This window comes from Trachypithecus francoisi, unplaced genomic scaffold (genome assembly GCF_009764315.1).
Source record: "Trachypithecus francoisi isolate TF-2019V2 unplaced genomic scaffold, Tfra_2.0 Lachesis_group12, whole genome shotgun sequence".
In the NCBI taxonomy this organism is placed as follows: Eukaryota; Metazoa; Chordata; class Mammalia; order Primates; family Cercopithecidae; genus Trachypithecus; species Trachypithecus francoisi.
In genome coordinates this window covers 116,446,556-116,473,708 of record NW_022681457.1, presented here as the reverse complement: position 1 = coordinate 116,473,708, position 27,153 = coordinate 116,446,556, and the positions used below count along the sequence as shown (strand labels likewise).

Genomic DNA, 27,153 nt, shown 5'->3' with positions numbered 1-27,153 from the left:
AAGCTGCCCACATTCCTCCCACGCGGCCCATTCAGGCCAGCAGGGGCACACAGAATCCTCCCATGCTGCCCCGACTGCCTTTTCTGAGACCGTCTGCAGAAAACTGTCTGCCTTAAAGGGCCCACGTCACTAGGTCAGGCCCACTGAGTATTTTCTCTATTTTCAAGTCAACTGATTTAGGACCTGAATACATTGCAGCTCCTTTTCACAGCAGTACCTAGATTCACGTTTGATTGGATAACTGGAAAACGGTATGTGTATATCGGGGGCCTGGAAATTTGGTGGGGCGGGTTACGTCTTAGATTTCTGCCAAGCACACTGAGATTACAATTGTGTGTGTGTGTGTATTTTAAGATGACTCTACACCGACTTTTGGAGGGAAAGATTTAAAAAATAATTTAGAAAATGGAATAAGTTACCAAATAAAAGGCTCATGTAGCCGCGCACGGTGGCTCACACCTGTGATCCTAGTACTTTGGGAGGCCGAGATGCGTGGATCACCTGAGGTCAGGGGTTGGACACTAGCCTGGCCAGTGTGGCAAAAACCTGTCTCTTCTAAAAATACAGAAATCAGCCGGGCATGGTGGCGCCGGGCATGGCTGCCTATAATCTCAGCTACTCAGGAGGCTGAGGCAGGAGAATTGCTTGAACCTAGGAGTTGGAGGTTGCAGTGAGCCGAGATGAGATCATGCTACTGCACTCCAGCCTAGGCAACACAGCAAGACTCTGTCTCAAAGGAAAAAAAAAAAAGAGCATGTATAGACCACAGAAGATTTTTAGGGCAGTGAAGACACTCTGTATGATATTATAATCAGTTGATTTATGTCAATATGCATTTGTCCAAATTCACAGAACATATAATACCAAGAATGAAACTAATGTGAATGAAGGACTTTACTTAATAGTGAAGATTGGCTTAGCAATTGTAACAAACATGCCACACTCATGCAAAGTGTTAATAACAGGGGAACTGAGTTGGGGCATCTGGGAATTCTGTACTTTTGGCTCTGCTTTTCCTATACACCGAAAACAACAACAACTACTACTACTACTACTACTACTACTACCACCAAAGTCTACTAGTTACTAGTTAGTTAAAAAATCAAGGCTGGGTGCAGTGGCTCACACCTGTAGTCCCAGCACCTTGGAAGACCAAGGTAGGTAGATTGTGTGAGCCCAGGGCAACATAGCAAGACCCCATCTCTACAGAAAATTTAAACATTAGCTGGGCATGGTGGTGAGCACTTGTAGTTTCAGCTGCTCAAGAGGCGAAGACACAAAGATAGCTTTGAGCCTGGGAGTTTGAGGCTGCATTGAACTATGCACACACCACTGCACTCCAGCCTGGGCAACAGAGTGAGACCTGTCTCAAAAAATAAAAAAAATTCAAACAGCACAGAACTGGCATCTTAGGCCATTCTTGGGCACCGAAGAGGCTTTGGGTTGCATTTCTTCACTCATCAGCGTGGGTAAACCATTACAGAGCTCCAGTGTGGACACCACCAGGGGAAACAAAGTTGGGAGTAGCAAGGAATATGGGAAGCAGAGACAGTGAATAGTGCCTGACAGTGAATAGAGCCGGCTCAGCCGGCCTCTGGCCTCACAGTGAATAGGGCTGGCTCAGTCGGCCTCCCGGCCTGACAGTGAATAGGGCCAGCTGAGTTGGCCTCTGGGCCTGACACAGTCTATGTGTCTTAATTTTTTTCACGTAGCCCCATTGTTCAGAGCTTGCTGGCTGTGATGTCACACTTTCCTTAATGCTGGGATTGCAATCATCCTCGTGCCTACCTGCCTGGCTGCGGGAAGCTCTGTTTACTTCTAGGCTCTTCTCCCCAGGGCCACTTCCCTGTCTGCAAATCCGTGTGAGCTAGCCCTCTGCTCTGATTCCAGACTTCACCTCCTGGATTCCTGCAGGCCACCTCTGCTGCTTCCCAGACCTTTCCCTCCCATCCCTCTCAGGGTGAGCTGTGACCAGGCAGTAACTTTCAGCAGGACATTGCTGCATGCTTTGGAATCACAGACGGCAATGACACCACAGAATGTAATGCTGGATGCCAGACGCACCTGCCTGTGAGTCCCAAGGCCTGAGTCTCTTTGGAGAGTGGGTTCCCCACTGGTGCCTCTGTGCATGCCATGGCTGGCCACATGCGGGACGATACAGATGACACATGTGTCACACCAAGGCAGGCTCAGAAAAATGTTTGAGATTTCAGAAAAAGTATTCAAGAAGTCATTGCGGGAAGACCAGAACCTTGTGGGGTCAGAGTTGTTGGCTCGCAACCTCTTAAATTTTAGTTTTTCCATATTAAAAACTTAGAGGGCAGGTGAAGTGGCTCACGCCTATAATCCCACACTTTGGGAGGCCGAGGCAGGCGGATGACTTGAGGCCAGGAGTTCGAGACCAGCCTGGCCAGCATGGCGAAACCCCGTCTCTACTAAAAACACAAAAGATTAGCCAGGTGTGGTGGCGCACATCTGTAGTCCCAGCTTCTCAGGAGGTGAGGCATGAGAATCACCTGTGGGAGGCACAGGTTGCAGTGAGCCAAGATCGCGCCACTGCACTCCAGCCTGGGTGACAGAGTCGAGATTCTGTCTCAAAAAACAAAAACTTAGAGATTTCTTGTTTTTCTTTTAAAAAGTCAGATGGTGCCGTGACAGTGTGCATTGGCACCAAATGTCTGGCGGTGGGCAGGGCTGTCTTTTGGGGCAGATGTGCTCTTTTGAGCTCACCAAGGCCCCTCCATGCCCCACAGCCTGGATGATGACACCATCTCTCATTTTTTAAGCTTCATATTAAGGGCATTGGGTGTTCCCAATTAGCAGGTTGCGCTGATGGCCAAAAGTATTTCTCAATCACGTAGAGTTTTTCTGGGATCTTCCTTGTTCATGGCTGAGTAAAAACAGGCCCTACCATCTCATCATTTAGACCCTTCTTTTGTGCCCTTTCTGCCCCAGGGTCTTGGAATGTGCAATTCCTTTAACAGCCATAAAAAATATAAAGCTGAAACTTTTCAATATCAGTAGAACAATCAGAAAGGGGCCTTTTCTGTGTCTGTTTTAGAGTTGACTCAAAAACACAAATTCTAATCCCGCAGAGAACTGCTTGTGTTGAAATATTTACAGAAGGTCAGGGGTTTCTCCTCCCGCCTGGAGCAGAGAAGTGAAGCTGTGGGCCGTGGTTGAGCGAGGCTGGCCTTTCAAGCCTTGTTTATTCTGGAAATAACTTTGGAAAATGCCTCATATGGTTCCCCAGAGGCCTGGAGGTGGGCCTGTGCAGTTCACGACCAATGAAAACAAACCATTCCTCTGCAGTGTTTAGCAGAATTTATTAAAAAGATCTTTTTTAGAACTTCTAGACAGACCCGATGGACTAGAAATGAACTTGAAAGTGTGAGGAAGTCACTCCACGGAGTGACACACACACACACGATATATGTATATATTTATGTATTTCACCCACTTTATAGCTGATTTAGATAGTGGAAATTTTGTAAAGTACACTGCAAAGCAGCAGTTTGAAGTGGATATGAGACACTTGTTTGTTTTCTTCAGTCTCCGGAATGAAATCATTCCCCGAGGACCGGGTTAGCTGCTCCCTTCCCGGCACGGCCCTGCCTCTTTAAACGCACTCCCAGGGGGACGAGACTGTTGCCTGATGCAGCTGGGGCAGCCAGCAGAAGCACTCCTGGCTGCTGGATGAAGAAACCTTTACATCCCAGGATCCCTCTCTGAGATCAATGAACAGATGGGTTTTCACAACAAGCTCTGTCTCCAGGCAAACCTTATGTATGTTACCGACCATGGCTGTGAAGTCCAACCTACAGCATCTTTTTTTTTTTTTTTTGAGATGGAGTCTTGCTCTGTCACCCAGGTTGGAGTGCAGTGGCGCGATCTGGGCTCACTGCAACCTCCGCCTCCCGGGTTCAAGTGATTCTCCTACCTCAGCCTCTTGAGTAGCTGTGACTACAGGCACCCGCCACCATGCCTGGCTAATTTTTTGTATTTTTAGTAGAGACCAGGTTTCATCGTGTTAGCCAGGATGGTCTCGATCTCCTGACCTCATGATCCAACCGCCTTGGCCTCCCAAAGTGCTGGGATTACAGGCGTGAGCCACTGCGCCTGGCTGCATCCGTTGCATTCCTAGACACCTGACTCACGGAGCATTTATGAGGGCCTAGTTGCCTCCAAGCGTCTCATGCTTTTTGTCAGCCTCTCTCTCTGCCATTACCCTGATAAATCCCCGTCCGCTGCCACTCTCTTCTCCTGCAGGGACCAGTTCTAGGACCTGGTGTAGGGTCTGTGGGACCCAAAGTTCATCAGTGAGTTCTTCCTCCAGATTTTTCAAGCAGGACCCAAGAGAGAAAATCCATGTTCCTCCACACTCTTGGAATTTTTAGCACGTGGGCCTCGGGGCTGACAAGGGCTCCTGCTGTGTGGACAGGACGATGGCCTCTAAGAAGCCTCAAACCCCAGCAGTCCGGCTGAGACCATTGTGTTGTCCCAGCGTGTGACAGTGAGGGGACACTCAGCACACACAGAGCAGTGGTGGAGCGAGGCTTCTGGATCCGCGCCCTCCTCGTGTGAACGCTATGTCTGCCTTTCCTGCAGCGTGCTCACCTGGGCCTGCACGGAGCTCTTCTCGCCTAAGCTGGTTTGAATTCAGTTGGCATCACTTACAATGAAAAGGGTCTTAAAAATAGATAGGCATGTCACTGAAACGCTCCTTTATGGTCTGAAAAAGAAGGTCAAACTTTAATGTTGATAAGAATTATTTGAAATTTGAAACCAGGCGTGGTGGCTCACACCTGTAATCTCAGCACTTTGGGAGGCTGAGGTAGGTGGATCACCTGAGGTCAGGAGTTAAAGACCAGCCTGCTCAACCTGGGGAAACCCCGTCTCTACTAAAAAATATAAAAATTAGCCAGGCGTGGTGGCACACGCCTGTAATCCCAGCTACTCAGGAGGCTAAGGCAGGAGAATAGCTTGAATCCAGGCAGTGGAGGTTGCAGTGAGCCGAGATTGCGCCACTGCACTCCAGCTTGGGCAACAGAGCGAGACTCTGTCTCAAAAAAAAAAAAGAAATTTGAACGTGCACATCTAGCCAATGATGGGCAAAATTTAAAAAAAATTAATTAAAAAGAAAGTGCACATCTTTGGTCTGTGTGCAGATTTGTTCATTGTAGCTTTTCATAAAATTCATATTCTTTTCCAAGTATAAAATCCTTTTTTAAAAAATGTTGTAACGATATGATTGTGACGAGTGTTGGCATTTATTGAGTGTTTACTATGTGCCAGGCACTACTTTATATTTGCACTGGCTCTTTTCATTCTCACAGACACCTATGAGTCCCTATTGTTATCTCCCTCTTTTTGTAGATGGGGAGACTGAGGCACAGAAAGGTTAAACAGTTTCTCCCGAGTTACACAGCTAGTAAGTGGCAGAGGTGGGACTTGAACCCAAGTGCTTGTGCAAAGTTCAGGGACTGGACTTTGAATACAGAAATATTTAGAAGTATTGAAAACCATTATGTTTATTTCACTGTGACAATCTTATTTATGACCGAATTATCCATTTTTAATTTTTATTTGTTTATTTTTGACACAGAGTCTCGCTGTGTTGCCCAGGCTGGAGTGCAGTGGCACAATCTCAGTTCACTGCAACCTCTGCCTCCCAGCTTCAAGCAATTCTCCTGCCTCTCGAGTAGCTGGGACTACAGGCAAGCGCCACCACGCCCAGGCAATTTTTGTATTTTTAGTAGAGACAGAGTTTCACCATGTTGGCCAGGCTGGTCTTGAACTCCTGACCTCAAGTGATCTGCCCACTTCAGCCTCCCAAAGTGCTGGGATTACAGGTGTCAGCCACTGCGCCTGGCCCATTTTTAATTTTTAAAAAATATTTTTTACTGTCGAGTAGGGGTTCAGGACAGACTGCCCTCGAATATGCCGCTTTGGAGTGTTGGTGATTTTAAGCGGAAGGCACTGGAAAACAGTAAATGCAGAGACAGGGTTTCCCTGAACTCCTCTCATCTGCCCAAAGGCAGAGCCTCCAAAAGGACATCAGTTGTGCTAAGTCCCCTCCCCAAAAGTCAGTGAAGGCTGCCTTAACATCCAGACAAACTGTCACAGACCCTCATGTCTCCCATCTTGTCTTCCAAAGGCCAGCTTTCTTTCCTAAAAATCATTTCGCCTCCTCGCAGTAGCCGACGTCTCCTTTCCCTTTTCTCTCTTAAGATGGCATCACTTTTTTGTAATATTCAGTTTTTTTCTTCCTATGATACCCCCGTGCACATATTAAAAATTAATAAATGTGTATACCCTTTTTCCTGTTAAATCTGTGTATTGTCAGTGTATTTCCTAGACCCAGCTATCGAACCTGGAGGATAAAGTCTTTCTTCCCCGACTCTATTTCAAGGCAATAAAAAAGTTAAAAATGCCTTAAAAGACATATTTTACTCTATGACTTGGGTTATTAGAAGACGTTAAGCCAGGGAGGTTCTACTCTGTTTTTCAGCGGTGGAGCTGGTACTAGAATTCACACCCTGGTTTCCATCCCAGCTGGGCCATTCCACAAATGGAACTTTAAACAAATACTCACTTCTAGAAGTAGAAGCTGGGTTGGGGTCTGGTCTTAAAGGATGAATCTGAAATGGCGGAGGAGAGCCTGGCGAAGCCCTCTGGCCTCCTTCCCAGCGGCTCCCAGCTGTTTACCACGTCCCTAACTTGTATTTGGCTACTAAGGAATCAAATCTGTCTGTCCAGTTTTTTATCTTGATCATCCATAGTGTTCTGTAGACCACATAGAAAGATGGTTACAGCGTTCAGCACCTCTTGCTAAACATCCTGTCCTGGAGGCACATGGAGAAGGTCGACAAAGGCTCATTCCTCTGAAACATTTCATTCAAAACGAATTTGGTTGAAACCCAAGATTGTGATCTGGAGTCTTTAGCAACTGTGCTAATTTCCTACCTTGAGCATTTCATTTTTGAGCAACTAGAATAACAACTGGTCTTCTTTAGTCTTGACCAAAGGGGGATAAGGGAACCAAAAATCCTTGGCTCCTCATTTCCTGTTAGATTGTGAAACAAAAAGGTAAACATTTAACGGAATGTGGCAGCTCAGAACAATTACCCCTATTGTGGTGTGAACACTAATTTCTATTCCTTTTTACACAAACTCCTTCCGGTAGAGAAACTGAACAAAAGAACGTGCCAGCCCAGCCATGGGCTCCTCAGGTCGTGCAGATCGGGAAGTGAGAAACACCGGCAGAGATTTGCTTTGGGAAAGTTTGTAGACATTTTCAAAGTCAAGGGTGAAGTGTCCTTGGTTTACTCAGAATGGTTTTCTTTAAAGGAAATCACTGTTACAACTTCAGAAGCCCCGAAATGCCTGTGTAGTTATGAGAAGGGATGAAGGCTTCGCATAGCTTCATAACCTTGTTATTAAGAGACTGGAACTCGGTGAATGGCTGGGTGCTTGACCCTTTGTTCAGTAGCCCTGGCAAGAGCTCTCATTTTCTTCCTTTTTAGGTTTCCCCACTGCGAGCCCTTCGAGAACAATGTCATGTTGATCGATGGCAGTGACTCACGCCAGACCTTTCCATGCCTCCTCTGCAAAGACTCAGGAGAGTCGAGAGCAAAACCATGCCATAGTTCCAAGAAGGAGGGCAAAGAGCTTTATCTATGCTGAAAAACAGGCGGATCACGCGGCTACAGCATTGGTCTTTACCTTTTAACTGCTTGATTCGAAACATTCCAGCCAGGTACGGTGTGAGCCACCGTAATCTCAGCACTTTGGGAGGCCAAGGCGGGTGGATCACTTGATCTCAGGAGTTCGAAACCAGCCTGGGCAACCTGGCAAAACCCCATCTGTACAAAAAAATACAAAAATTAGCCAGGCATGGTGTGTGTGCCTGTGGTTCCAGCTACTCAGCAGGCTGCGGCTGGAGGGCCACTTGAGCCCAGGAAGTGGAGGTTGCAGTGAGCTAAGATTGTGCCACTGCACTCCAGCCTGGGTGATAGAGCCGGACATTGTCTCCAAAAAAAAGAAGAAGAAGAATGGTTCAGCAAATGCTTACGGAGGAGCTACCATGTCCCAGAAATTGCCTCTACCTCCAGGAAGACAGTGGTGAGCAAGTCAGACAATACCTCTAATCTCATGGAATTTATAAGTAAATAGGCCGTTACAATTACCAAATCAGAAGTGCTGTGATGAGCAAATAGAGGTTCATGGGAAACTCCTAAGAAAGGCTTCTGAGCTGGACTTGGGGGTCAGGAAAGGCAGAATGCGGGGGCTGACTCATCCAGACCAGGGTGGGGTGGAGTGGGGTGCCTCCCACTTACTGTCTGTCTCCTTCTAGACTGACTTCTCTGTCATCATGAATACACCCCTTTAAGAGGTACTTTTAAGAGAAAATAATAGGATGCCTTATTTATTTAAATGTTTGTTACATTTTTACTAACAACCACATACCTACAGGAAAGTCACAAGTAAACCTCAAAAACTTTTTTCTCTGGGGCATTGAAGAGTCCATTGCCAGCCAGAAGGCCCACTGAGCCTGAGCACTGCAGCGTGTGCCTCCTACAGATAAGGACGTCCTCCTGCATAACTGTCCCAGGAAAGGGGTCCCGATCCAGACCCCGAGAGAGTTCTTGGATCTCGCACAAGAAAGAATTCAGGGTGAGTCTGTAAAGTGAAAACCAGTTGATTAAGTAAGCAAAGGAATAAAAGAATGGCTACTCCATGGACACAGCAGCCCTGAGGGCTGCTGGTTGCCTGTTTTTATGGTTATTTCTTGATGATATGCTCAACAAGGGGTGGATTATTCATGCCTCCCCCTTGTAGACCATAGAGGGTAACTTCCTGATGTTGCCATGGCATTTGCAAACTGTCATGGCGCTGGTGGGAGTGAAGCAGTGAGGATGACAGCGGTCACTCTCGACACCATCTTGGTTTTTGGTGGATTTTAGCCAGCTTCTTTACTGCAACCTGTTTTTTCAGCAATGTCTTTACGACCTGTATCTTGTGCCAACCTCCTATCTCGTCCTGTGACTTAGAATGCCATAATCATCTGAGAATGCAGCCCAGTGCGTCTCAGCCTTATTTTACTCAGCTCCTATTTAAGATGGAGTCGCTGTGGTTCAAACGGCTCTGATATAACTGCTGCACAACCATTGACGTTGGGAAGGTAGCACAGGCTCATTGCCACCATTGAACCCTCAGACCCCACCCAAGCGTTGCCAATTGTTCCAATAATGTCCTTTATGGTGAAAGGACCAGATCCATGGTCACACTTTGCATTGAGTTGTCACGTCTTCTTCTTTAGTCTTCCCTTGACCTATATCACCTTGCCACTTTTGTAGGTAATAGTGTAACAGTCCAGTGGGTTCACCTTGCCCGCTGCCTAGACAGAGGTGATTTATCACAACAGGGGAATTGCAATGGAGAAAGAGTGATTCACACAGAGTCGACTGTGTAAGAGACCGGAGTTTTATTAATAGTCAAATCAGTCTCCCCGAGCGTTTGGCGATTAGAGTTTTTAAAGATCATTTGGTGGGTAGGGGCTTGGGAAGTGGGGAGTGCAATGGAGATGGAATCATAGGGGGTTGCAGTGAGTTTTTCTTGCTGTTTTCTGTTCCTGGGTGGGATGGCAGAACTGGTTAAACCAGATTACCAGTCGGGGTGGTGTTAGCTGATCCACTGAGCGCAGGGTCAGCAAAATATCTCAAGCACTGACCTTAGGTTTTACAATAGTGATGTTATCGCCAGAAGCAATTTGGGGAGGTTCAGACACTTAGAGTCAGAGGCTGCATGACCCCTAAACTGTAATCTCTTGTTTTGTTGGCGGTGGTGGTGTTTGTTTTTTTTTGAGACAGAGTTTCACTCTTGTTGCCCAGGCTGGAGTACAACGGTGCATCTTGACTCACCAGAACCTCCATCTCCCAGGTTCAAGTGATTCTCCTGCCTCAGCTTCCCAAGTAGCTGGGATTACAGGCATGTGCCACCACACCTGGCTAATTTTGTATTTTTAGTAGAGATGGGGTTTCTCCATGTTGGTCAGGCTGGTCTTGAACTCCTGACCTCAGGTGATCTGCCTGCCTCAGCCTCCCAAAGTGCTGGGATTACAGGCGTGAACCACTGTGCCTGGCCAGTAATTTTTAAACTTGTAGCTAATTTGTTAGTCCTGCAAAGGCAGAGTGGTCCCAGGCAAGAAGGGGGTCTTTTGGGAAAGGGGTTTTATCAATTTTGTTTCAGAGTCAAACCATGAACTGAATTCCTTCCCAAAGTTAGTTTAGCCTCTGCCTAGGGATGAACAAGGACAGCTTAAAGGTTAGAAGCAAGATGGAGTCAGTCAGGTCTGATATCTTCCACTGCCATAGTTTCCTGAGTTATAATTTTGCAAAGGTGGTTTCAATAGGACACTTGCTTTGTAGCCTCCACTTTGGTGTTCATTTCTCTGATGTGCCCTTACAGTTTGGGCCAAGTAATGCATCTTTAGCGGGAACAGCTCAGGAGTAGTGCAGTCTTACTGTATTACAACACATGCAGTGACATTTGTTGGCTCGGCTTCTACACTGTAAAGTTGCTCTTTTTCCCTCTGAATGAATATGTAACTTGAGGGAGATATTAAAAAAAAAACACCCCTTTCCTCATCAAACTCTGAATGTGTTCAGTATGATTCATGACTTTCTATTGTATCCACTGTTATAATCTGTTGCCATCTTTATTTTAATGCTCAAATTCTCCCATATTCAGTGACCACTTCAAGCTGACTTCTGTATCCTTTTGACACATCTCAGTCATTCTTTGAGCACTTCCTTTTCTGCTGAGATGGGTACATGTTCTAGGCTCACCCTGTGCTTCCCCTGTCTAGTCTGGAATCAGCCATTTCTCAAAGGAACTCTTGGTGGAGAATGGTGTTTAGAAACCAAGATCTGGACAGCAGGTGTGCTCATTGTGACTGAGCTATTGCCGCTCCCAATCCTTTAGGTAGCCAGAACAACAACAACAAAATTAACTGTGGACATGAAAACATGTATGTTTGGCCGGGCATGGTGGCTCACCCCTGTAATCCCAGCACTTTGGGAGGTTGAGGCGTGTGTATCACCTCAGGTCAGGAGTTCGAGACCAGGCTGGCCAACATGGTGAAATCTTGCCTCTACTAAAAATACAAAAAATTAGCTGGATGGGTAGTGCGTGCCTGTAATCCCAACTACTTGGGAGGCTGAGGCAGGAGAATTACTTGAACCTGGGAGGTGGAGGTTGCAGTGAACCAAGATTGTGCCACTGCACTCCAGCCTGGGGGATGGAGTGAGACTCTGTCTCCAAAAAAAAAAAAGTGTTTATTTCTGTATGTTTTTACTCACACCAATACCTTCAATTCCAGCCCATTACCACAGGGTTTATTCTACTTTTCTCTCTTTCCATATTTGTATCTCCTTTCTCTGACAGTGAGACCCTGGCTCACATTATTCTAAGTATACTGACTTATTTGACTAATCCCCTGTAGATGACCAGTCTCTGCCCCTTTCTCCCCCACCACATGTGGATGCCCTCCTCACCCTGCTTGGCCCTGTGCTGAGTCTTCAACATGCACAAAGGTTCTCCTGACCCCACTCGGGCTCTGATCCTCCACACCAGACCATCCCTTCACACGGGCTCCCTCCTCCCGCATTTGGGCTCCAAGTCCCCATGCTGAGCTGCACCTTACCTTGCTTGAACTCTTGACATGCCATGCCAGGTCTTGGCCTTGTGAGGACACCTTTCTCACCTTATGCTGGAGCTCCCTGGCACAGACTGCCTTGCACTGTGCTGGGCTTTGCCTGCCGCCTGGATGTGCTCCTTACCCTGCCTGGGCCCTGAAATCACCCTGCCTGGGCCCTGAAATCCCACTGCAGGCCATCCTCACACATGGATGCCTTCCCTACCCTACTTGGGCCCCCACTCCCATGCTGACTGCCTCTCCCCCATTGTATTAATCCATTTTCATGCTGCTGATAAAGACATAACTGAGGTCAGGTAAGGTGACTGACACCTGCAATCCCAGCACTTTGGGAGGCTGAGGTGGGCAGATCATGAGGTCAGGAGTTCGAGACTAGCCTGGCCAACGTAGTGAAACGCTGACTCTACTAAAAATACAAAAATTAGCTGGGCATGGTGGTAGGCGCCTGTAATCCCAGCTACTCAGGAGGTTGAGGCAGGAGAATTGCTTGAACTTGGGAGGTGGAGGTTGTAATGAGCCAAGATTGCTCATTGTATTCCAACCTGGGTGACAAGAGTGAGACTTCGTCTCAAAAAAAAAAAAAAAAAAACCATACCTGAGACGGGGCAATTTACAAAAGAAAGCGGTTTAATGGACTTATAGTTCCATGTGGCTAGGGGGACCTCACAACCATGGTGGAATGTGAAAGGCATGTCTCACATGGTGACAGACAAGAGAAGAGAGCTTGTGCAGGGAAACTCCCCTTCATAAACCAGATCTTGTGGGACTTATTCACTGCCATGAGAACAGCACAGGAAAGACCTGCCCTCGTGATTCAGTTACCTCCCACCAGGTCCCTCCCATGACACATGGGAATTCAAGATGAGGTTTGGGTGGGGACACAGCCAACCCATATCACCCATGCCTGGATGCCCTTCTCATGCTTGGGCTCTGTCATCTGCACCAGGCCTTCCACTGCCCATCTGTCTTACCCACCAGGATTCTGACTCTCCACGCTAGGCCACCTCTCTTCTCCAACACTGCTATGGATTGAATGTTTATGTTCTCCCCAAATTCACATGTTGCAATCCCAGTCTCCAATGCGATAGTATTAGGAGGTGCAGGCCTTTGGGAGGTGATTTGATCATGAAGGTGGAGCCCTCACAGCTGGGATGAGTGCCCTTCTACAAGAGGCTCCAGTAAGCTCCCTTGCCCCTTCCACCATGTGGGGACACAGCGAGAAGTCACTGACTATGAACCAGGAAGCTGGCCTTTGCCAGACACTGAATCTGCACTTTGATCTTGGACTTGCAGCCTCCAGAAATGTGAGAAATAAATGTCTATTGTTTATAAGGCACCCAGTCCATGGTATTTTTGTTAAAGCAACCTAAATGGACTAAGACACCTACCTTGCTCTACCAACCCTTCATGATGTTAGGACTGAATTGTTCAGGAAGGAACAAAAAGGGAAGGGAAAGAGAAAGGAAACAAGAGGAAGAAGAACATGAAGACCAGAGGGAAACAATTTGCTTTTTTTTAGCTTCCCTTTTTTGTTATACCTTCCAAGTCCCCTATGACCTGTCATCATATCAGACCTCATGTTACACTGCGCAGGCGCCCCCAGCTTAGCCACCTTCCCCATCCCTCTCTTCTGTTCACACCTCCACTCCTCCATCTCCCTCCTTCCTCAGATCCAGTGATCCATCCTTCTTGGTTTCAGCCCTCTTGGAATCGGCTCCGGAGTGTGCAGGTCTGGACTTCCCAGTTTGTCAGCCTCACTGAGAACCAGTTATCTGAAAAGAATGAGGAATTTTAACTTCTCTCTAGAGGATGGTGAAGACACAGGACACGTGATACCTCAGATGTAACAGCCGGTGATTATGAGAAGGTTTCTCTGCAAGGGCAAATAGAGATAAACATGTCCTTTTAAGGTTTTGACCAGTTTTTAAAATGATAACTAGCATTAGTATTTATCTTTTTTTTTTTTTTTTTTGAGGCAGGATCTCCCTCTGTCACCCAGGCTGGAGTGCAGTACTATAATCATAGCTCACTGAAGCCTTGGACCCCTGGGCTCAAGCAATCCCCAAGGTTCCTGCCCCAGCCTTCCAAGTAGCTGAGACCACACCTGGTTAATTTTTATTTTGAATTTTTTTATAGAGAAGGGGTCTTGCTATGTTGCCCAGGCTAATCCCAAACTGTCCTCAAGCAATCCTCCATCCTCGGCTTCTCAATGTGCTGGGAATACAGGCGTGAGCCACTGTGCCCAGTCTAGTATTTCTCTTTGATTTGGATCATTTTCATTTCAATAAGTATAGATATTCATTACTTCAGTATTATATCGATTCAACATTCCTAAAACTAATTAAGAATGTTGGAAAAAATACAACTAAATTAATACTAAGACTCATTACAGACTTTACTTTTTATTTTTATTTTATTTTATTTTTGAGACAGTCTGTTGCCCAGGGTGGAGTACAGTGGTGCGATCTTGGCTCACTTCAACTTCTGCCTCCTGAGTTCAAGCAATTCTCATGCCTCAGCCTCCTGAGTAGCTGGGATTACAGGTGCCCACCACCGTGCCCAGCTAATTTTTATTTTTAGTAGAGTCAGGGTTTCACCATGTTGGTCAGGCTCGAACTCCTGACCTCAGGTGATCCACCCGCCTCAGCCTACCAAAGTGTTGGGATTACAGGCATGAGCCACCACGCCTGGCCTATTAGAGACTTTAAAAGTAGAAATATACCTCCAGATTTCTATCAGCGTTTCAAAAGGAAGCTTGAATCAATACTGTTTGCTTCCACTAGAATTAATTCATAAACAAAACCAAAAACCCTCAAAACAAATTGAGTCTGTAATTTATTTCAGTTGAAATTTTGATTTTACATTACATTGGCCAGGCGTGGTGGCTCACACCTGTAATCCCAGCACTTTGGGAGGCCGAGGCGGGTGGATCACCTGAGGAGTTCGACACCAGCCTGGCCAACATGGCAAAACACCATCTCTACTATAAATACAAAAATTAGCTGGGTATGGTGGTGCGCACCTGTAATCCCAGCTACTCGGGAGGCTGAGGCAGGAGAATCGCTTGAACCCAGGAGGCAGAGGTTGCAGTGAGCCGAGACTGCACCACTGCACTCAGCCTGGGCAACAGAAGGAGACTTTGTCTAAAAAAAACAGAAAAAAAAATTACATTTATCCACCACTCATATGTTCAGTTGGGAAATGTTATGTATTAGAAACTTCAAAAATAGAAGCAAGACCAGGACAACCACAGAAAGTTCTAACACAAATGTATTAGTCCGTTCTCACAATGCTATAAAGAAACCCCTGAGACTGGGTAATTTATAATAAAAAGAGGTTTAATTGGCTCACGGTTCCACAGGCTGTGCAGGAAGCATAGCTGGGGAGGCCTCCTGAAACTTATAATCATGGCAGTAGGCAAAGGGGAAGCCAGCACATCTTACATTCTTACATGGCTGGAGCATCAGGAAGAGGGATCGGGGAGGTGCTCCCCACTTTTTTTTTTGAGATGGAGTCTTGCTGTGTCAACCAGGCTGGAGTGCAGTGGTGCGATCTTAGCTCACTGCAACCTCTGCCTCCTGGGTCCTACCGATTCTCCTGTCTCAGCTTCCCGAGTAGCTGGGATTACAGGCAGGCGCTACCACACCCAGCAAATTTTTGTATTTTTAGTAAAGACGGGGTTTTACCATGTTGGCCAGGCTGGTCTAAAGCTCTTAACCTCAGGTGATCCACCCGCCTCGGCCTCCCACAGTGCTGGGATTACAGGCGTGAGCCGCCGCGCCTGGCCTATTTTGTATTTTTAGAGACAAGTTCTCACTCTGTCTCCCAGGTTGGAGCACAGTGGCACGATCATGGTTCACTACAGCTTCCATGATCCTGGGCTCAAGTAATCCTCCTGTCTCAGCCTCCAGAGTAGCTAGGACTAAAGGCACACCACTGCCTTGGCTAATTTTTAAATTTTTTGTAGAGACTCAAAATATTGGGTGTCATTATGTTGCCCAGGGTGGTCTTGAACTCCTGAATTCAAGCCATCCTCTCGCCTCCGCCTCCCAAATTAGTAGGACTACAGGTGTCAGCCTCGACTCAAGACCAATTGGTATTTTAGCATTTATTTCAGTATCAAAATTCCGCTTTAAAAAAACATCAGCATAGGCTGGGCGTGGTGGTTCATCCCAGTAAAACAGCACTTTGGGAGGTTGAGGCGGGCAGATTGCTTGAGCTTAGGAGTTCAAGACCAGCTTGGGCAACATGGCAAAACCCCGTCTCTACAAAAAATACAGAAAATTAGCCATGCATGGTGGTGTGCTCCTGTAATCCCAGCTACTCAGGAGACTGAGACAGGAGGATCATTTGAAGCCGGGAGGTCGGGGCTTCAGTGAGCTGAGATTGTGTCTCTGCACTCCAACCTGGGTCACAAAGCAAGACCCTCTCTCTCAAAAAAAAAAAAAAAAAAAAAAAGGTATTTTGGCCAGGTGCGTGGCTCACCCCTGTAATCCCAGAACTTTGGGAGGCTGAGGTGGGCGAATCATTTGAGGCCAGGAGTTCAAGACCAGCCTGGCCAACATGGTGAAACCCCATCTCTACTAAAAATACAAAAATTAGGCCGGGCTGGGTGGCTCATGCCTGTAATCCCACCACTTTGGGAGGCTGAAGTGGGCAGATCACTTGAGGTCAGGAGTTCGAGATCAGCCTGGCCAATGTGGTAAAACGCTGTCTCTACTAAAAATACAAAAATTAACCAGGCGTGGTGGCACGCACCTGTAATCCCAGCTACTCGGGAGGCTGAGACAGGAGAATTGCTTGAACCCAGGAGGCGGAGGTTGCAGTGAGCCAAGATTGTGCCACTACACTCCAGCCTGGGTGACAAAGCAAGATCCTGTCTCAAAAAAAAAAAAAAAAGGGACATTTTATTGAAAACTTTTCAAAGTCATGACATGGAGAATAGAAAGATCAAAACTAAACATCTATAACATATCCCAGAGCATCTCTTGGAGCCTAGCTTATCTTGGCTTAGCTGTTTCCTTTATCTCCAGGGCCTGACTGAGCAGCTCTGTGACCCTTAAAACACACAAAGTGGTTCCACTGTCCCCCCTTGAGTGAGGGGCTTTGGTTTTGGGGTTGGGGGCAAGAGGATTTGGTAGGGAATAGCAGGAGGAAAGTGATGATGAGGGCTGGCAGGGCTTGGGATAGGAGTGGGGAAACGGATTGAGGAGAGAGCCAGAAATCTAAGCCAATTGCCCACTGTAGTCTAAAAGAATGGTGTGGCCGGGCGCGGTGGCTCAAGCCTGTAATCCCAGCACTTTGGGAGGCCGAGACGGGCGGATCACGAGGTCAGGAGATCGAGACCATCCTGGCTAACACGGTGAAACCCCGTCTCTACTAAAAAAATACAAAAAACTAGCCGGGCGCGGTGGCGGGCGCCTGTAGTCCCAGCTACTCCGGAGGCTGAGGCAGGAGAATGGCGTGAACCCGGGAGGCGGAGCTTGCAGTGAGCTGAGATCCGCCACTGCACTCCAGCCTGGGCGACAGAGCGAGACTCCGTCTCAAAAAAATAAAAAATAAAAAATAAAAAAAATAAAAGAATGGTGCTACACTCACGAACACACTACTGTTTTTTCATTGTTGTTATTGTTTTTTGAGACAGAGTCTTGCTGTATCACCCAGGCTGGGGTGCAGTGGTGCAATCTTAGCTTACTGTAAACTCTTGCCTCCCGGGTTCAAGCGATTCTCGTGCCTCAGCCTCCTGAGTAGCTGGGATTACAGGTGTGAGCCACCATGCCCAGCTAATTTTTGTATTTTTAGTAGAGATGGAATTTCACCATGTTGGCCAGGCTGGTCTTGAACTCAAGTGATCTGCCCACCTCGGCCTCCCAAAGTGTTAGGATTACAGGCGTAGCCACTGTGCCTGGCCCACACTGCTGTTTTGACACATGAAAATATGACGGTATCAAAGGAGCACGAGGAAACGACCAGGGTGAGGGTAGGTTCACTGACTTGATCGTGGCAAATAGTTTTAGGGGTGAATTCCTATGTCAAAAGTATCTACTCACCATTAAGTGTTTACTTTATGTTTGTTTTATTTGATGTCTCAATAAAGCTGTTTATAAAAAATACTAAGGTATACAAGAATGCTAAAGCCAGTATTGCAGTTGCTAAAATGTGTCAAAACATAAACAGGTCACCTGACACTGGGCTTTCTGTTGGGCATGGGGAGGGCCTGGGTTAGTAATTTATCTGTAGGTCATGGGTGGCCTCAAGGATCTGAACAGCCTCAGGTGAAATATTTTAATGGGGTCTGGCAATTAGCCCAGAGATCCCCATTTTGTGCACTTAACCCTTGAATGCAGGTGTCAGGGAGGGAAAACGTTGCCTCTACCCTCTTATGTTATATGATTAGGGGCCTGCGAATTAAACTACTTCAAGACAGGCCTGGCACAGTGGCTCACACCTGTAATCCTAGCATTTTGGGAGGCTGAGGTAGGAGGATCATTTGAGCCTAGGAGTTCGAGACCAGCCTGGGCAACATGGTAAGACCCCATCTCTACAAAATATACAAAAATTAGCCAGGTGTGGTGGCACACGCCTGCAGTCCCAGCTACTCGGAAGGCTGAGGTGGGGGGACAGCTTGAGCTTAAGAGGCGGAGGTTGCAATGAGCCAAGATCGAACCACTGCACTCTGTCTGGATGACAGAGCAAGACCCTGTCTCAAAAACTGAAATAAAATAAAATAGCAAAAAACAGGTTAACAGGAGACAAGGTACACAATTTTTATAAACATTTACATGCATAAGAGTTAAAAAAAGTGATACTCAAAGAAGTAGTAGGAATTTATACCATTTTAACAAAGAAAGGCAGGTTTGAGCTTGGAGAGACAAGGAATCATAGGAAAGTGACTAAGAAGCATATGGGGATGAATGGGAAGTCAGGGGTTATTTTAGTAAGGGTCTGTTCATGCAGACTCGTCTCGGGGTCAGCCACCGCTGGGGATGAGTGCTCTTCTCATCCTCTGATGGGGGTGGAGGGACACCTTTACAGGGGAAATTTATGCCCGGCTTTCAGGCAGTGAGGGGGAGGACAGAGAACTCTACTTGCTTGTCGATTCTTGAGTGCTTCCAGCTCAGAATAATCCTTACGCCAAATACATCTTTGGGGGTGGCATATTCTTTTTAAATTTTTTTAATTTTTAATATTTATTATATAGAGATGAGATCTCAATGTGTTGCCCAGGCTGGTCTTGAACTCCTGGACTCAAGTGATCTGCCCACCTCGGCCTCCCAAAGTGCTCGGATTACAGGTGGGAGCCACTGCACCCGGCGTGGAGGTGGCATATTCTGATCCCCTTCTCAGGGAAAACCATCAGCGACTGAACATTACAGAGGCCTCTGTGTCTCTACTCCCCCTCTCCCCTCCACCCCCTGCCATTTTATTGGACTTGACTGTGGGACAAGGAGGTGTGGGAACCTGGGCCAGTCTGCCTTGAGGGTGACTGAGCTGGCATCTCCTCTAGGGTTTGGCATTTCAAATGTCTCCTCTTCTAAGCCCTGGAGTCTCCTTCCTCCTCCCTCTCTCTTGCCTTGGGCACCCGCACCTCCCCACATATCATCTGCTTTTCTGACTTCCTCCCTCTGTTCTCCTCAGACTGGGCGCTAGGATCAGCTTTTGCATCTTTTAAAACCATATGCAGTATTTTCCGTCAAAGTTTGTTTCTCTAACAGGTTCACAGTTTTTCTGATTTACTAACTACACACTTTTTTGAACACCGATCATTTATTTTTTCCAATACAAAATATTTTCTTCTGCTTAATATTTTCCATAGAATATCGCCCTACTTTAAAAAACTTTTAAAAAACCTCTTAAAAAAAAAAAAAAGGAGGATGACTCAGAAGCCTCAAAAGCTGTGGCCACCAGCTGAGATCCTAAAATGACCCAACTGTGGAGCGGGGATAGAATGAAATAAAATAAACCCCTTTCCAAGAAGCTCAGCCCTGGAGAAGAACATTTGTGAACAGAACTGTGGGCCTGTTGCCATTCTCCACCCTTCTGTTTGGGTTGGCCCCCATCCTGCACGGTCATCTTCTCTCCTAACCAAAACAATGGCTGAGCTCATGAAGATTTTTACATTTTTCCTAAAAAGAAGTTTTATATCTCAATTAATATTTAAAATTCCAAGTTAGAAGGTACCTTTGGAAAAGTACATCCTTAGGCCGGAAACCCTGTCCTCTGAACACCACTTAAAACAACTCAACAGCCTGCACGAATCTGAGAATTCCAAGGTCATAGGTTTTTTTTTTTTTAGCCTTGTTTGTAAGAATAACAAGACCAGCTCACACATGTCCAAGCGTATTACTCACAGTTAAAAGTAATAGTAAGATTTAATTGGTTTTCTTTTTTCTTCTGTGGTGTCTGTCTATTCATCAACCTCTTACCACTCTAAGTTTTTCCTCCCTCCCTTAACCCACATCCTCAAGAAGAATTGAAGAATTTTCCAGTTATGCAATTTTGCCTGCAACTTTGCTTAGTGCTAGTCTGGAGTGGAGGAGGGGGCGGGGGATCTTCAGGTTCTGTTCCATTTCCTTAGCTCCCCTCACCCCGTAATTTGGAATCATGAACATTTTCGAACATACCAGAAACAGAGCAAATAGAACAATGGGCCCATCTTCCAACTCTAACAATTGTTATCATTTTTCAACGTTGTTTTATTTAGTCTCCATGCTCCAGCCTCTTTTGTTTTGAAGTATTTTAAAGCAAACCCTAGAAATGACATAATTTCACCCATAAATGCTTCAGTGTGTACCTACAACAGAGAATGTCTTGCCCCCAGTGTAATGCAATACCATGATGAAGCTAATGCAATGAACAAAGACCCTTTAATAAGAACTGCTCCAGCCAGAGTGGACCCCAGCCAAGCATCTGGAGGCTGGCTCAGGGCCGCTGCTGGTCAGCAGAGTTGGTGGTCGCGGAGAAGTGGATGGGGACAGGAGAGCAGGGACAAGCTGGACTTCATTGATACCTGTGTGTGTGTCTGTCATGCATCAAGTCTAAGAACTCTGGAGAATCATGGCTGGTGCTTCACGCAGCCTCCTGAATCCCATGACAATGCCTCTTTTGGCCACCTCTTCACCCAGAACTCCACAGAGAAAGGGATGTGGGGAAATCTAGCTCCAGCTTCACCACAGTGACTTGGTCCAAGCCACCACCATCCTTTCAGGTGCAGCCCGCTTTCCCATTTCCCTGCTTTCTCAATAATGGATTTTTACTGTTGGTTTGTCCAGATTCGGAATGAGACAAGAGCCCAAGGTTGCCACTGACTGTTCCTTCTCTTTTAATCTGCAACGCTCCATCTTTTCTCATGACATTGTTTCTTGATGTACCTGGGCCGTTTGCCCTGCAGAAATTCCCCATATCCGGAATCTGGTCAATTCTATTCTCGTGGTGTAATGGTGTTTGGTTCTCGAGGCTTGATAAGGTTCAAGGTTTTGTTTTTGCTGTTTTGTTTTGTTAGCTTTTCATTTTGTTTTGTTTTGAAACAGGGTCTCCCTCTATTGCCCAGGTTGAAGTGCAGTGCCATGGTCTCGGCTCACTACAACCTCTGCCTCCTGGAGTCAGGTGATCCTCCCACCTATGCCTCCTGAATAGCTGAGATTACAGGATTGCACCACCATGCCCAGCTCATTTTTGTAGGTTTTTTTCTAGAGATGGGGTTTCATCATGTTGGCCAGGCTGATCTCCAACTCCTGAGCTCAAGTGATCAGCCCTCTTTGACCTCCCAAAGTGCTGAGATCACCGCGCCCAGCCTGAGGTTCTTAGTTTTTTAACTCCCTTATGGCTCCAAGTCGTGTTCAGGTGATAGGTGGTTGGGAGAAGTCAGGGAACAGTCAGTGGGCTACCTGGACTTTACTCAGCTTCCTCAACTTAATCACTGCACGTGAATTGTCCCGTGTAGGGAAACTGCGTAAACGCCACTGTTATATTCTTCCACCACCCCCCAGCCTCATGGCATGGGTGGCGGTGGCTCTGTATCCACCTTGGGAATAGCTAGCTCAGTGTTTCTTCTTTCAGCTTGCTGAATCTGCCACGCCTGGTGGTGCCCGTCTCACTTTGGATATCAACTGTAGTGTTTCAGTTGGATGAGGGTCTAGTGGGAAGGAACCACATCCCTCCCCGCCCTGTACGATGACTCTAGGTTCTCTATTTAACAAAGGACACGGAAACTTATGGAAGTGGGTCCCCTCTCACCAGGATGGAAGCAGATGAAACACATTTCAATGTAGCGTCCAGAGACCCACAGTGGCCTCTCCATGGATTTCCTAATGTGGCCAATTGACATTGTCCATGATTTTTGCTATGCCCTTAAACTTGTATAGCCTGGTCTTATTGTCACAGTTCAAGAAGAACTTGCTCTAGCAATCCGTGACTTTCATTCAAGATAATTTTCATCAACATTGAACTCTCCTCTTTCTTGAACCAAACTCAGCTTCAGCAAGGCCACATCCTTATCAGGGAAGAGAAGTCAGACTGGGTGCCTCAGTTTCCCCAAGCTCCATCGCTGCCTAAATTCCTGGTGTTTTGGAAAGCCTCTTTGTCTGAAGTTGTTTACTCTCCAACTCTGAACTGATGAGCTTTAGGATTAATGTTTGATACAGAGCTTGATGGGAGGCTCGTGATCCTACCATGTGATTTTTACATTAATCCTTTAAGATTTTCACTGAATGCCAGGTGGCTCATGCCTATAATCCCAGCACTTTGGGAGGCTGAGGCGAGAGCATTGCTTGAGCCTAGGAGTTCGAGACCAGCCTGGGCAACATGTGAAGCCCCGTCTCTACAAAAAATACAAAAATTAGCCAGGCATGGTGGTGTGCACCTGTAGTCCCAGCTACTCGGGAGGCTGAGGTGGGAGGATCACTTGAGGTCCAGGAGGTCAAGGCTGCAGTGAGCTGGGATCACCCCACTACACTCTAGACTGGGCAACAGAGTGAGACCCTGTCTCAAAAATAAATAAATAATAAAACAATTACAATATTTTTGAAAAGACCTCATGGATTGATTAGAACACATCTACAGGCCAGAGCTCCACCAAGTTTGATTTCAAACCCCGATCTGCAGTTCCACTTGTGTTTTGACAGAATAATATGTATTCCAGATAAGACAGAGCTCTCGGGAAGCCAGATCAAGGCTGATAGGGACAGGCGCCTCTCCTATGCACTAGGCTCACCAGTTAGAGTGTAATGGAAGCAAAAGGGAATGTACTGGAAGGCTCTCTTGGACTCATCCAATAGATGTGAGGTTGAGGCACTGAGTTTGAAAAGGGGTGGAAATTGGCCGGGCGCCGTGGCTCACAGCTGTAATCCCAGCACTTTGGGAGGCCGAGGCGGGCAGATCACGAAGTCAGGAGATCGAGACCATCCTGGCTAACATAGTGAAACCTCATCTCTACTAAAAAAAAAAAAAAAATACAAAAAAAATTAGCTGGGCGTGGTGGCGGGCACCTGTAGTCCCAGCTACTCGGGAGGTTGAAGCAGGAGAATGGCATGAACCCAGGAGGCAGAGCTTGCAGTGAGCTGATATCACACCACTGTACTCCAGCCTGGACGACAGAGCAAGACTCCACCTCAAAAAAAAAAAAAAAAAAGGAAAAAAAGAAAAAAAGAAAAAAAGAAAAGGGGTGGAAATCATATAGTTCCAGAAAGCTAGCAGCTCCACATTCTTACTGGGAGGCAGGTGCTTGGATTTGAGATTTCATCGGATTCCCTCAAAGGGGATGAGGCAGTTCCATAAAAGGAAATTCAGATGCTCTAAGGATGGAAGAATGGCTAGAAAGCAACTGAAACCCAGCACACATCCACAGCAGCAGGCTGTAATTTAAGTAGAAGGAGGAGCGCCAGCTTTCTTGTATCATGAAAACGTTTACAGTTTCTGGGCTTAGAAGAAAAACAGCCCTAAAACCTTGAGGATAAAGGAATTCATTTTCTAAAATTCAGTTCTATAAACAACACTGTGAAAGGCCAGAGGAAGGTTATCAGATTGGGATATTTGTGTTTAATTTCTTGACTTACCACATTCCAGGAGCAGATTTATAGTCATTGGTCGGGAATGTGTCAGCGAGCACCCGGGGGTCAGGGAAATGTGGTCATTTGCATTTTGAAACGCAGAACTGTATGTTTCTTCAGCTGCCGATTTACCAGCTCTCCGGAGACAGCAGGCTGAGTTCATCTTGGCTGAGGGACACCAGGACTGACCGATTCTCTCTGGTCGCAGAAATCACGGCTTTCCTTGTTCAGGACATCTGACCAACGTTAGGGACTGGCGAGTCAGTCAGCTGTAAAGGATGGTCCCTCCAACTGGGGATCTGAGAGATCAGCAAAAAGGGATTTGGGAGGAAATGAAGTTTGTCATGCTGGGCCAGAGTGGTCATATCATTAGAGGCAGAAAAGTGTCTGTTTCCATTTCTGTTTACTAAAAATCATTGAACACTTTGAGAGCCTCAGAGAGGTGCTCAGCCTGGAGTCCTTACGGCTGTCCCCAGGTTGCTGGTTCATAGCTGATCCCTACGGAAGCTCATGGACACTTGTAATTCATTTTCATTTATAAATGTACACCCATAATGAATCTCTGATGAAAGGAAACATAAAGAACACTGATAATGAAAAGAAAGGCCATCGATAAGAAGAAAATAATCAAATTTCTACAAGTTGGCTGTAACATGAGTTTTCCAAGACTTTTTGTTTATTTGTTTGTTTTGTTTTGGAGACAGGCTCTTGCTCTGTCACCCAGGCTGGAGTGCAGTGGCACATTTCTACTCACTTGCAATCTCCACCTCCTGGGTTCAGGTGATCCTCCCACCTTGGCCTCCTCAGTAGCTGGGACCACAGGCACATGTCACCATGCCTGGCTAAGTTTTTGTATTTTTTATAGAGATGAGGGTCTCGCCATGTTGCCCAGGCTGGTCTCAAGCTCCTACTCAAGTGATCCTCCAGCCTTGGCCTCCCAAAGTGCTGGGATTACAGGCGTGAGCCACGGCGCCCAGCCCTTCTCAGCTTTCTTAGCTGTTTCCTTCTCATCAAAATTAGACTTCTTCAGGCCAGGTATGGTGGCTCACACTTGTAATGGAGCAATTTGTGGGGGCCGAGGTGGAAGGATCCCTTGATCCCAGAAGTTCAAGACCAGTCTGGGCAATGCAGTGAGACCCCATAAAAGAAAAAAAAAGTTATAAAGAAAGAAACAAGAAAATTAAACTTGTCCAATATTAACAACTGAAAATATAAAGACAGTGGTGTACAATTTTGCTTGTCGTTCTTTAGAAATAAAGGTTACCCTTACTGATGATGTGTTATTTGCTGAGGCATTCTTGCAGCTAGCAGCCTGAAACTTTCTCTCTTAACTTGCCATTTAGAAAAAAAATGTGGAATTTACATCTATAAAAAACCTCAGCTCTTAAAAATTCAGTGTTTAAAAACAGTGACATGCAAAAACTTCCAAACAATTTATAAAACCACTTTTTGTGGCCGGGTGCGGTGGGTCACGCTTGTCATCCCAGCACTTTGGGAGGCCGAGGCAGGTGGATCATTTGAGGCCAGAAGTTTGAGACCAGCCTAACCAATGTGGTGAAACCCTGTCTCTACTAAAAATACAAAAATTAGCCGGGCGTGGTGGCACACCTGTAATCCCAGCTACTTGGGAGGTTGAGGCATAAGAATCACTTAAAGCTGGAAGGCGGAGGTTGCAGTGAGCTGAGATCACATCACTGCACTCCAGCCTTGGCAACAGAGTGAGACTCCGTCTCAAAAAAAACAAAGAAACAAATTAATAAAACAAAACCAGTTTTATCTTTCTTTTTTGATGCCATAAGATGTATTTAACTTTGAATTTACAGTTGCCACAAAATGTCACTTAAAAATTCATTGAAGAATCAGACTTTTCTTAATGTAATTAAGTAAAAGTAAATTAAACAGCATATGTCTCTACTTAAATGTGATAAAGTTGAAATACGTGTTTTTATGTAAATTGGGTTTTTGTTGTTGTTGTTGCAGCAGTAGAAATTGACCAATTGCAACAGTAGGAGATGGTGTGGGGGCTTCAGCCTCTGACACACACTACATCCCCCAAAAGAACCAACAAAAATGAACTCCAATCCGAAAATGACAGCCCCTTGCTGCACAAATGCTGAGTGTAACGTTGCTATGTTTCTTTGCCTCACTCTGTGCCAGAATGCGGCCCCTCTAGCCCTTGACTTGGAAAATCTGGAGCTACCACTAAAGTCAACAATGGCCACTGAAGGCACAAAAGGCCGTGTGTGGTGGGCGAGGGGGGCTCAAGAACGGGGGAAGTGGAGTCGCCAGGCCTCAGAACACAGCACCAGGGATCTGGGGAGCAGGAACTACCAGGCGATCTCTTTAGAAGTCCAAGCTGCCCTTTACTCAGAGCTGTTGATACGAGTTGCCAAATTGCCTTCTAGAACAAATTTGGGAGTCTTGTGCCTGGGGCCGTGTGCTTCTTCTTTCTGTAGCTGCTCTAAGCCAACTCTGACGGTCTCTTTTCTGTGGTCTCTGCCCTACCCCAGGTTCTGCGTAGGGATCTACCAGAACCTTGACCTCCCTAAAGTGTCTGGCGTGGAGGCGGCCACCCAGTCATGATTAGTGGGCTCTCCCCGACTCTGCCTCTCTTGTGACAAGTTAGTCTTGAGGCCAGACATCCCCCGGGGCCGTTGCTCTTGGCCCTTCCGTGTGGGAGACGCTGCTACTTGCCTACTTGGTAACCATCCCTCCTTTTGCCTAATTATCAGAAGCCCAATTTTGTTCAGAGTGGCACGATGGCCAGCTAAAATTTCTACCTTTAGGCCAGGTGTGGTGGCACACACCTGTAATCCCAGCTACTTGGGAGGATGAGGCAGGAGAATGGCTTGACCCTGGGAGACAGAGGTTGCAGTGAGCTGAGATTGCACCATTGCTCTGCAGCCTGGCCAATGAGAGCTAAACTCTGTCTCAATAAATAAAAAATAAATAAATAAAACAAAATGTCTGCCTTTCCCAAAGCCTTTGCAGCTAGGGATGGCCAAGTGAAATGGTTCTGAGTTGTGCAACAGATCAGCCAGGCATTTCTGGAAGTTCTTTGCTTTTGTGATATAGTGATAAAAATTCAGTGTTTAAAAACAGTGACATGCAAAAACTTCCAAACAATTCATAAAACCACTTTTTGTGGCCGGGCCTTGCCCTCCTTCTCCTGGTTTTTGTTCCCCTGCTTGGAATATGGACGTGAAGCTGGAGCTGCAGCAGCCATCTTAAGCTCATGAGGTGAAAAAAACATGAAGCAAAAGTCACATACGGCCGGGCTTGGTGGCTCATCCCTGTAATGCCAGCACTTTGAGAGGCCAAGACAGGAGGATTGCTTGAGGCCAGGAGTTCAAGATCAGCCTGGGCAACATAGCAAGATCCCATCTC

General features: G+C 46.5%; 1 long non-coding RNA gene across 1 annotated transcript; it reads left to right on the top strand.

The window, feature by feature from the left end:
* On the top strand, positions 1 to 26,566 carry LOC117093375. Its single transcript, XR_004441118.1, has 4 exons — positions 1 to 251; positions 7,527 to 7,759; positions 8,524 to 8,676; positions 25,924 to 26,566. It is a non-coding gene; the product is annotated as an uncharacterized LOC117093375 (long non-coding RNA).
* The last annotated feature ends 587 nt before the right edge of the window (positions 26,567 to 27,153 follow it).